Genomic DNA, 11318 nt, shown 5'->3' with positions numbered 1-11318 from the left:
TATATATACATATATATTCATATATAAATATACACACACACACAAATATATGTGTGTATGTGTATAATTTGAGGGTGGTTTGGGTGCTATTTCAAGCAGCACAAGCCATTTCATAGAGGTTTCTTTTTTGACAAATGTCATTGCTGTTGTTGTAGTTGATGGTGGAGATGACAAAGTTTGTAATGATGATGATGATGATGATGATGATGATGTTAATGTTGGTAATGTGGTGGTGGTGGCAAATTTTGTGATGGTGTTTGTTATTGTAGTTGTTGGTGGTCGTGTGACAAAGGTTGCAATAAATGATGGTGTTGTCTATTGTATTTCCATGGCTCTGCAAAGATACCCAGCTTTTGTTCTTGTTCGACAATAAATCAATAAACAAGTCAAACAATTGACTGTGGTTGGTCAGGGGCTCCAGATCCATGGGTGGGACAAACATGATGATGATGATGACAGGAATGTTGTTGGCAAGCAGATGTGTGTTTCTATTAAGTGAAGGTATTACTGACCAGGGATCATCCTTCCAGGTCTTCCTAATTCTGAGTTTTTTCTAAAATTAGAAATTATTCTGCCAAAGTCGACTTTGCTTTTCACCCTTTTGGAGTCGATGTCATCAACTTACCTATATATATACATGTATATATGTATGTATGCATGCATGTACATGTGTGTGTCTAAATGGTTCAGCAAGATGATAGGCAAAACTGAAAGTTCCAGTCATCATCATCTTCACAATCTTTGGTTCTACTCTCACAAGAGTGAAAAAAGAACTTTGAAATAATAACAATCTTTTAAAGCAAGCATACACACAGACAGACACACAAGGAGAGAACGATGGTGGAGAGACACATTTGTTTGTACGCCTTTATGCATCTGTGTATGACTGTACATGAGTAATACGCGTGGATGAAGCACAGCTTGTTCAATAGTATCCAAATGAAGGGCTTCGTCGTTATTGCTAATTACTACTCCCACTTGAATTGTTTACCTGTTACTATTGATTTTCTCCTCCTGAAGAGTCTTTCTTTAGTGTTACTCAAGTACTGTTTATCCGGTTGCTCTCAGCTTTTCAATTGCATCTATTTAGACCAAAGATCTTCTTGAAAACCTACCAGGCAGCTATTGAATTGAAGCATGGCAAATGTTTTCTACTCAGGATACATTTCTTAAAGCAACTGTTCCACTGATGGAAAGCATCTTCAGCTTTCCTTTCTCGACTAAACCAATTCGATAATGTCTATTTATATATATTTTCATAGGAAATTGCATTTCTTTGTTTTTAAACCCCATGTTTTGTATTGCTTATCATCCATTCATCACCAGGCGCTATTTTTCTCCTTTAAGTAAATGAGATCCAAATTGGGTATTGAATCTTGAGCCTTTATGTCGTGTTTCCACTTTTCTAGAGACAAAAATTAGACAATTTCATTGATGCCTATACCTCTTTCTCATTCTCACCATTCAATGTCCATGTCCCAAACTGGCCAAAGTGGTTTGACAGGATCCAATGGGACAAAGGAATCTATTGAACTCCAGTGTTCTGCTTTGTCATGCTTTCTACAGATGGATGCCCTTCCTAATGCCCTTCTACAGATGGATGCCCATCTCAATGCCCTTCTTAATGCCAACCACTTTACAGAGTGTAGTGGGTGCTTTTTTTCCAACTAACCAATAAGGATATCTCTCTACAGCTGTTTGACTTGCTTGTGGTAATAGCTAAATTCCTTCATTCAACTCACATTCTATCACATTAAAATGAGAAGGACATTTTAGAGAAATGCAATGTTTAGCTCAAGAAGGCAAATGCGCCACTTGGTGGTCTGTGACTCAAAATGGCAATCTGGCAGTCGTGAGTGCAACAACCTAACCACCAGGCCATGCACATACACTATACTTGCAGATATACACACATATGCAACCCCAATATAATGTTGAATGCCATGTCACACATCTAAGCTAACCATTCTGTCAAAAGCAAATGTTTACCATTAATTCTTAAAACATTATGGCAACACAACATATAAAATTGAATTTAATTGTTATTTTATTAATGATCAATATTGATAAGCAATCATTTAAAAACAACAACCACAACATCATTGTCATCAGTCGAGTGATAGATCAATGCAGTCAAGTGACCTGCTAGAAATAACAGCTGAATCGATGAGCATTTCAGCTAATCGAGCAACTGGACTACCTCCTCACTGAATTATTAAACTGTAAGACATTGATCCATCTGCTGGCACCAAGGGCCACATCTCAGTCCAATGCTTCAGTTGAAGGACCAAAGCCCAGGAGGAACGGTGTTGTCACTGAGCTACAAGGGAAGCTGAGGAGTTTCAGCCAATGGCTAGGGCAGAGGAGCCTCAAGAAAACCCAAGGCGACTGCAGGAAGGGACCCACACTATATTTCGTAGACCTCAACTGGCAGTCAACAGACACAACTCCACTAAAAATGCTGAGAAGTATTTCATCCATCTTTATGTTCTGAGTTCAAATTCTGCCGGGGTCAATGAAATGAGTACCAGTTGTGCACTGGGGGTTAACGTATCTGACTAGGCTCTTCCCACAAAATTTCAGACTTTGTGTCTATAATAAGAAAGAATTATGTTAGAACTGCAGATTCACAGAACTGTTAATGTTGGATGAAGTGTCGTGCAGTAATTCGTCCAGGTCTTTATGTCCTGAGTTCAAATCCAGCAAATTCCAATCAACTACTGGAGTTTCATTTCATCAACTAAGCCCCTCACACTTCAAAATTGGGAACCATTGGCATCATCACCATCGTGATCATCATGTCATATTGTTGACAGTAACAATAACAACAGCAATGACAATGATGACACTGATGATGATGATGATGATGATGATGATGTTGCTAACAACAGTAACAACAATAACAACGAGAACAACGAGAACATCATTTCAGTTAGAAACAACAATATTGAAGAAAACAACAAAAATTAATAAATGAATAAATAAAATTTAAAAAAACAGGAAACAAGCCAGAATTTTCAAATCAACCAAGTAATTTATTGTTAAATTGGATCTGATGAAGAAGGGGGGGGGGAAGGAGTGACAATGGGAGTGGAGTGGGAGGAGGAAAAGAGAACTAAAAAATATGACAAAATAACGATTTATATATATATATATATATATACACACACATTTATATATATATATATATATGTCTACACATACATAGAAAGGAAAATAAGCTTTGCTCCTGTTGTGTTCCACCCTCTTTCCTTCTGCCCATCTGTGAGGACCTAAAACAACGACCCCTACCACAGCCAACACCACCATCACCATCAGCAGCAGCAGCTTCATCGGCAACACCATCACCAATTGCACAATGATGAGTCTGGCCAAGTGGTGGTGGTGGTGGTGGTTGAGGCTTAGACTCCTCTGGAGGGGGGGGGGGTTACTAGCTGCAGATGATAATTTTCTGCTGATGTCTTTGAAGCTGCCCCATTAAATATTTCCAATATGGCTACTACAGTAGTGGGATGGGAAGGGGCCAGAGACAGAAAGGGTGAGAGAGAAAGAGGTTTGTATGGCTGGTTGTTTCTATCTATCTACCTCTCTCTCTTTCTTTCTCTCTCTCTCTTTCTTTCTCTCTCTCTCTTTCTTTCTCTCTCTCTCTTTCTTTCTCTCTCTCTCTTTCTTTCTCTCTCTCTCTCTTTCTTTCTCTCTCTCTCTTTCTATATATATATATATTCATTGTATTTATTTAGCTTGTTTTTGTTATTTAATATTCTGAACCATATGTTTGTGCATGTGTAGATGTGTGTGTGTGTGTGTGTGTGTGTGTGTGTGTGTGTGTGTGAGATATGTATAAAACCCTCCCAAAAATTTACAAAAAGCAAAATAAAGCATAATTACACTCAACAATAACAACCAGATGTGATAGACTGGAAGGTGGTATGCTGTTATTGTTGTACGTGTTGTAGCAGAGTTGGTGGTCGTGTACCAGAATAAAATAGCCCTGCATTCTTCACCCAGTGGAATGAAAACACCGCACAAGATACGTTCTGTTTGTGTGTGCCTGGGGATGAAACGGGGTAGCAATTTGGTTTGGTCCCTGTAGATTCTGAGTTCACATTTTGTTGGGGTCAAATTTTTACCTTTCATCTGTTTAGGGTTTGATAAAAAAGGAAATGGCCATATAAAAGGGGCCTGATTCAATTCATTCTTCCCTTGCTAGATGTTATTATATTTTTTTTATTGCTGGTGTTGTGGTTATGGCATAATTGGTTGAGCATCCAACAAAACGCCTGGTGTTCTGAAGGGATGTTCCTTGATGCTCTGAATTGTAATTTCACCAAGGGTCACTTTTACCTTTGATCCTTCAGGGGTTGATCAAATAAGGACTAAGGATGTGTTAGGGTCTACATATAATTAACTCTACTCCATCCCTTAAATTTGAGACCTTGTGCCCTGGATTAGAAATAATCATTGTTGTTGTTGTGATTATTGTTATTGTTATTATAAAGGTGACAAGATGACAGAATTGTGACTGCCCCAGACAAATTACTTAGCAACATTTTGTCCGTGATTACTTTCTGGCCGAAGGATTATTATTGTTGTCATTGTTTTTGCCGTTGGTGGTGGTAAAGAGTGCTGGATTAGCAGAATTCCTAAAAACATCCAATAAAATACATTTTGGTATTTAGTTTTGGCTCTTTACATTCTGAGTTCAAATTCTGCTGAAGTCATCTGTGCTTTTCATTGTGGGCTTGAAACAATTTACAGCATCTTGCAAATTTGTGACTGAATACGATGGTTAGAAACCCCTGTTTAACGATGGTGACGGTGGTGGTGTTGAGGGTTATTTCAATGATGCTGATGATGATGATGAAGAGGCTGCTTGCTTCCCTACTTTTACCCTCCCAGCCTTCTCCGCCTTCTTCTTTCTATTTATTCTGCCATCTTGCAACCAAGTCATGTTCCTCTCTGCAAATCCACTTCTATACAATCTCACTACACTTTCTGATCCAACCTCACTAAAACTCTTCCATTTATGCAATATGGTAGGATTTCCATTGCAGACATTACCTTTCTGTTGTTCTTCAATCAATCTTGTTATACAATACAATGTGTGACCCTGTTACGTCTAACCCCTCTGCTGTTCCAACCATTGTTATACAATGATCTGAACCCCCCTCCCTCCCCCATAACCATAATGTTATTCCAGCCTTGTTATCCAATCCCTTGTCACATTCTCGCCACTTCACCCCCACAACTGTTCCTCAACCAGTTTTCTTATTCAATGCAGTGGGACACCAACCTAACCGCATTATTGTTTTATAATCTGGCTTTATTCAGCAAAACGCAGGGAAGAAATGTGTCTGGAATAGGAGAATAGTTTGTGCGATTGTGTGATAATTAGACCATGTTTCTTAAATAGCCAGTTAATGAGTTGGTAAGTTAATTAATTATTTTGTTAATTACTTTGTTAGTTAGTTAGTAAGACAGTTGATAAATTATTTGATGACTGCATTATTAAATATAATAGTTTGTTAATTTTTAAGTTTGTTTGTTAATAAGTAACTTACTTGACCATCATCATCATTTTAACGTCCAGTTTTCTATGCTCACATGATTTGGCTGGAATTTATTGAGCCAGATTTTCTACAGCAAGATGTCCATCCTGTCACCTATCCTTCCCTATTGTCAAGCAAAGTAAAATTTCCCTATAACCAAGTCAGGATTTCACAGAATGTTGGAAATGAATGACACAGCTTATACGACAGTGACACTCATTTACAATTATCACACAATATCATGACAAGGAGATACAAACACAAATGTTCACACACACACACAGACATACAACAGGCTTCTTTCAGTTTCTGTTCACCAAATCCACTCACAAGACTTGTAGTTGAGAAGCCAAGAATTAACTTCTAGATTAATTCAGTTCGTTTAATAATGAATTATCTCATTAACAGATCAGCTCATAAATTATTCAGTTTGTTGGCAAGTAACTAACTGAATTAATTAGCTATTCTTTTTACTATTTAATGAAATAGTTAAATAAGCAAAATAGTTTATAAAATAATTATTTGAAAAGTAGTTTATTTATAGTTAATTAAAATGTTTGTTACTATCTTGGTTATTTAATAAAAAAGTTAATAAAATCAGTGATTAATTGATTTAATTTGTTAGTTAATCAGTGTGATAAATAATAACTTGTTGAGTTGATAACTTACTTAACAAATGAAAAGGTTTATGAAATAATTAATGTTAGCTAATTAATTGAATAGTTGATAAGTTAGATAGTAAATTAATTTAGTATGTTAAATAATCCCTATGTTAATTGATAAATTATTTATCGAAGAAGTTAGTTAATAAAACAGTTTACAAAGTAATTACTTGATAAATTGATTAGGAAAGTTCTTGGCTTTTGGGTTCAGTCCTACTGTGTGGCATCTTCTCCCAAAATCTCAGCCCATCAAAGCCTTCTTGGTGGATTTCGTAAAAACTGAAAGAAATATATAAATAAATATATAGGTGAGAGAGTTGGTATGTGAAAGCATGTGGTTGGATATATAAAAGACAAAAAAGAGTGAAAAAAAGTACAGAAGGCTTGTGTCAAATGGTTAAAGAGTATATTTAAATCGTTATGTTAGGGAAATGTTATAAAATTATGTGTAAAGTAACATCGTTTTTGGAGAAATAACTGGTTTCCAATCTTCTTTTCAAATTTCACACAAATTTCTTTACCAATATCGTGTCATCACTTTGCTATGAAGTGAAGTGAAGAGAGTTCCAGACAGGGCGAAGGTAGTCAGGGATTTTTCCAGTATAAGGGAGATAATCAAAAATTTTGGGAATGACTAGATTTTATGAATTTAACATGATTTGGTTCAGAAAGAATAAAATGTTAGAAATGGTTAAGTTTTGCTTGATATTTTTTTCGCAATGAGGTCAGTGTCCTTATTTAAAATTGTTAGAAATTGTTAAGTTTTGTCTTATATTTGTCAATGAAGTAGGTTTCCTTATTTAATCTAACTTGTGTCGGTGTTCCAATGGCATATTGATAAAATGGAAAGATTACAAATTGTGGAAGCATTTGTTTTGTGCATTTCTCAATGTGTTCACTAAAGGGTATCATTCTGTATTCTGGGAATGCAATCTGCTGAGCGATAATCCCGTGGACCCTATGTAGTTTTGGTAGCAGCCTGAGCATCTTATAAGATAAATCAGGTTTTCTGAGGCTAAAGTCAGATTTGATTTTGAATTTCTGCCCCTCTTTGAAAAGGAATTCTGATCCTTCTAGAAGGTTTGGGCATGTTGTGCAATTTGGTCGACCACATTGTTTCGCTTTTGCGTCCGTTATTTTGGTTGATTGTGGCTTTTGATGATCTTATGTCTGTGTGTAAAATTTCCTTTAATTTGGGGTCTTTATGTAGCATTGGATGATGGTGAAGGCTTCTTTTTTTCGTAATGTTGACTATCATTCAGCATGGAGATTACTAGATTTCTATAGTATAATGTCTCCATTATTACAACTGCACTTCCTTTATCTGCTTCCTTAATCGTTATATCTTCATTATTTTGAAGTTCTATTAGTTCCTTCCATTGTGTTGTGCTGAAGTTTGACTTAACTGTCTGTTTATGAATGGTGTGGTAGGGAAAGTTCTCAATGTGGTTGCAGAATTCATCAAGATTTTTATTTCTTCCTTTGTGTTCACTTTTGTTTTTGACTAGTGAGTCATCTTCATTATTGTAATTAGTTAATGCTTCTGTGAGTCTTAATTTACTACAGAATTCTATTATACTGTCCTTCATTTCATTTTGGTTGGCTCTGCATGGTGTTGGGGAGAATTTTAACCCTTTTGAGAGGATGTCTATCTTTGTGCTTGAAAGAGTTTGGTTGAGAGGTTGATTATCTTCGGTTTTTCATGATCACCTGGTTCCAGCCTGTGTCCTGGTATCTCTGGTCTGGGACTCAAAAATGTTGGTTGCAGTTTTGTTTGCATGAGCTGTCTGTGATGTTGTATGGGATTGGCCCAGGGGATGAATGGTGGTATTGTTGCCTCAGATTGTTATGTGTGTGTGGGTGTTGATGGGTGTTTTGGTTAGTGATGTGTGTAACATTTCTGTATGTGGTATATTTTTGTTGGAATTTTTTTATCATATTCCAGAAAGTGAGTTTTCTGTTATGGAGCTTTGTGTTCCAGATGTTCTCTGTTTTTCTTTTTCTCTTAGATTCACTTGTGTAAGTATGATGTCCTGGTGAGTTTCATTTGGTGTGCGTTCAGTTTGTTTGTGAATACCAACTTTAGTGTAGTGCATAGAGTGTTTAAATCTTTACTAATTTGTTCTTGTTTTAAAATGAATTCATTGTAAGTGTCGTGGAGAAGGGGTTTGTTGTTCATTGTTGAGTTTGTTAGATTTTTTCATGAACATTGAGTTGAGAGTTGTGCATAAAAGTTGCAAGTCATTACTAACCTGATCTGTGTAGTGAGTTGTGTCTTCACTGTTTTTCCTCTCCCGGGTGGGTAGGTTTGAGTCCTCGATTTTGTTATTTAAGTTAATGAGGTGTGAGTTGATACTTTTGAGTTCTTTAAGTATGCCCTCGTTTATAATTTTATCTGATCTATTGGTCTTCTGTGGCATTTTCGGTCTCACATGTTTGGGTGAGAGAGTTGGTATGTGAAAGCACGTGGTTGGATGTATAAAAGACAAAATAGAAAAAATACTACAGAAGACTACATAGGGTCCACGGGATTATTGCTCAGATGCAGATTGCATTCCCAGAATACAGAAGGATACCCTTTAGTGAACACATTGAGAAATGCACAAAAGAAATGTTTCCACAATTTGTAATCTTTCCATTTTATCAATGTGCCATTGGAACACCGACACAAATTAGATTAAATAAGGAAACCTACTTCATTGACAAATATAAGCCAAACCTTAACAATTTCTAACAATTTTAAATAAGGACACTGACCTCATTGGGAAAAATATATAAAGCAAAACTTACCCATTTCTAACATTCTAATCTTTCTGAACCAAATCATGTTAAATTCATAAAATCTAGTCATTCCCAAAATGTTTGATTACCTCCCTTATACTGCAAAAAATCCCTGACTGCCTTTGTTTGTGTGGAACTCTCTTCACTTCACTTCATAGCAAAGAGATGACACAATATCGGTAAAGGAATTTGTGAAATCTGAAAAGAAAATACGAAACCAGTTATTTCTCCAAAAACAACGTTGCTATACACAAAGTTTTATAACATTTCCCTAACATAACGATTTAAATATACTCTTTAACCATATAACACAAGCCTTCTGTAGATTTTTTCACTCTATTTTGTCTTTTATATATATATATATATATATACATACATGGGTGTTTCTACGTGTGTGTGTGTTGCTGTTTCCTTGTTTTGACATCATGTGACAGTTGTAAGCGAGTGTCACTGTTATACAAGCAGTGGCCGTCATTTCACGTCTTCCCTGAAAACATGTCTGGCCAAGGAGGAATATTACCTTATATGGAAACAAGGGAGGGCTGGTGACAGGAAGAGCATCAATAAATTCAGTCGGACCCATGCAAGCATGGAAAAGTGAGCATTAAAACAATAATGATGAGGATTGATACATTAGAGAAATGTAGTCTTAGATATACTAAGCAATATAACGACAGAAACATAAAAGGGTGGATGGTCAAAGCTGGAATGCCTTTGATCAAAGATCTTCTGAAGGTGGGCTCAAACAATAACAGCAACTAAACAACTGGGACAGGTCATGAAAGATACTGTTGTATGCGAGGGATGAGGAAGCTGATGGCATCATTATGACTCAAAGTTGAAGAAGGCTGGGAAGAAGTGATTGTGATCTATGCTTCCATCAACTAAACTCCGAAATCAATCATGGCATCAAATTTCAGTCTGGAAATGGAACTGGAGAGAGAAAATAGATAGAATAAGATAAAAAAAATTTAACAAAATAAAATAAAATAAGAATAAAAATAAAAGAGAATAAAATATATGGAAAGAAAAATAGGGGAAAGAAGTTGGGTGCTGGCTAATAAATGGTAGACAAGCATCAACGGAAAACCCCTTAATGTGGTGGCTAGGTCTTTCCATACCATTAAGTTAGATGGTGCCGAATGGATGGGCGGATGGCTAGATGGGATGATAGTCTCGGGATGAGTGGCTATCGAGATGGTTGGATGGTTACTTATCTGTTGGTTAGTTGTTTGTCTGTCTCTTTTGTCTTTTGTCCAACTCTCTCTCTCTCTCTCTCTCTCTCTCTCTTTATAATTCTGGTGAGATGTCTATGCACTTTTGTGGTACTTCCATATACACACACGGATACACATAGGCGCACAGAAATGCTAATAAACACATACACACTCTCACTTATACAGACATTAAGTGCCCACATATATATACGAAAATGTAAACACACATATGATATATGTTACAAGCATACACACGCATACATACACAGACATACAGACAGAAACATTTTTTTTAGTTGTCCTTGTTAGTAAATCATTCAGTCTGAGATTGGGAATTAGAACTAAAACAATATCTTACATTTACCAGAGGGGCATCAGACAAGGGGGACACTACAAGGACAGTTTACAATTTGGTGGTGGGGGCCCACAGAAAAGATGATGGGAAGAAAAGAAGAAAAGCAAATGAGATCAAAAGTATACAATGTCTTAGGAATCTATTCCTATGAACTGACCCCTAAATGATGGAGGCCTGAAAATGTTCTCATTTAAACTCACCTTATTTGAACTTCGTACAGGTACAGGATTGGCTGTATGGTAAAGAAGCTTACTTCCCAACCACATGGTTCTGGGTTCAGTCCCACTGCGTGGTACCTTGGGCAAGTGTCTTCTACTATAATACCCAAACTGACCAAGCATTGTGCATGGATTTCATTGATGGAAGTTGAAAGGAACACTTTGTGTGTGTGTGCATGTTTGCGTGCACATAAACGTGCATGCTGCAGAACACTGAAATTAATGATGATATCACTTTCTATTCATCTATCTATATATACATACATATATACATACATACATATATACATACATATATACATATATATATATATATATATATATACGTGTATACACACACACACACACAGACACACACATATATATATACACGTATGTACATAGGTATGTATCTCTATCTGCCTGGATAAAATCTTCCTCTAAACTCTCTCTCTCTCTCTCTCTCTCTCTCTCTCTCTCTTTCTCTCTCTCTCTCTCTCTCCTTCTCTCACACACGTATCTGTCTCTCTATCCACCATCTCTTTGTCCCTTGTCAT

At 36.4% G+C, this 11318-nt stretch overlaps 1 protein-coding gene across 1 annotated transcript in view; it reads left to right on the top strand.

The window, feature by feature from the left end:
• LOC106867292 (aryl hydrocarbon receptor) overlaps positions 1-11318 on the top strand; it is a 286257-nt gene that overhangs the window by 216127 nt on the left and 58812 nt on the right. The gene's annotated exons all lie outside the window — the stretch shown is intronic.

The sequence above is a fragment of the Octopus bimaculoides genome, chromosome 21 (genome assembly GCF_001194135.2).
Source record: "Octopus bimaculoides isolate UCB-OBI-ISO-001 chromosome 21, ASM119413v2, whole genome shotgun sequence".
Classification (NCBI taxonomy): Eukaryota; Metazoa; Mollusca; class Cephalopoda; order Octopoda; family Octopodidae; genus Octopus; species Octopus bimaculoides.
Note: the sequence above shows the minus strand (reverse complement) of the source record. Positions and strands in the feature narration are given on the sequence as shown.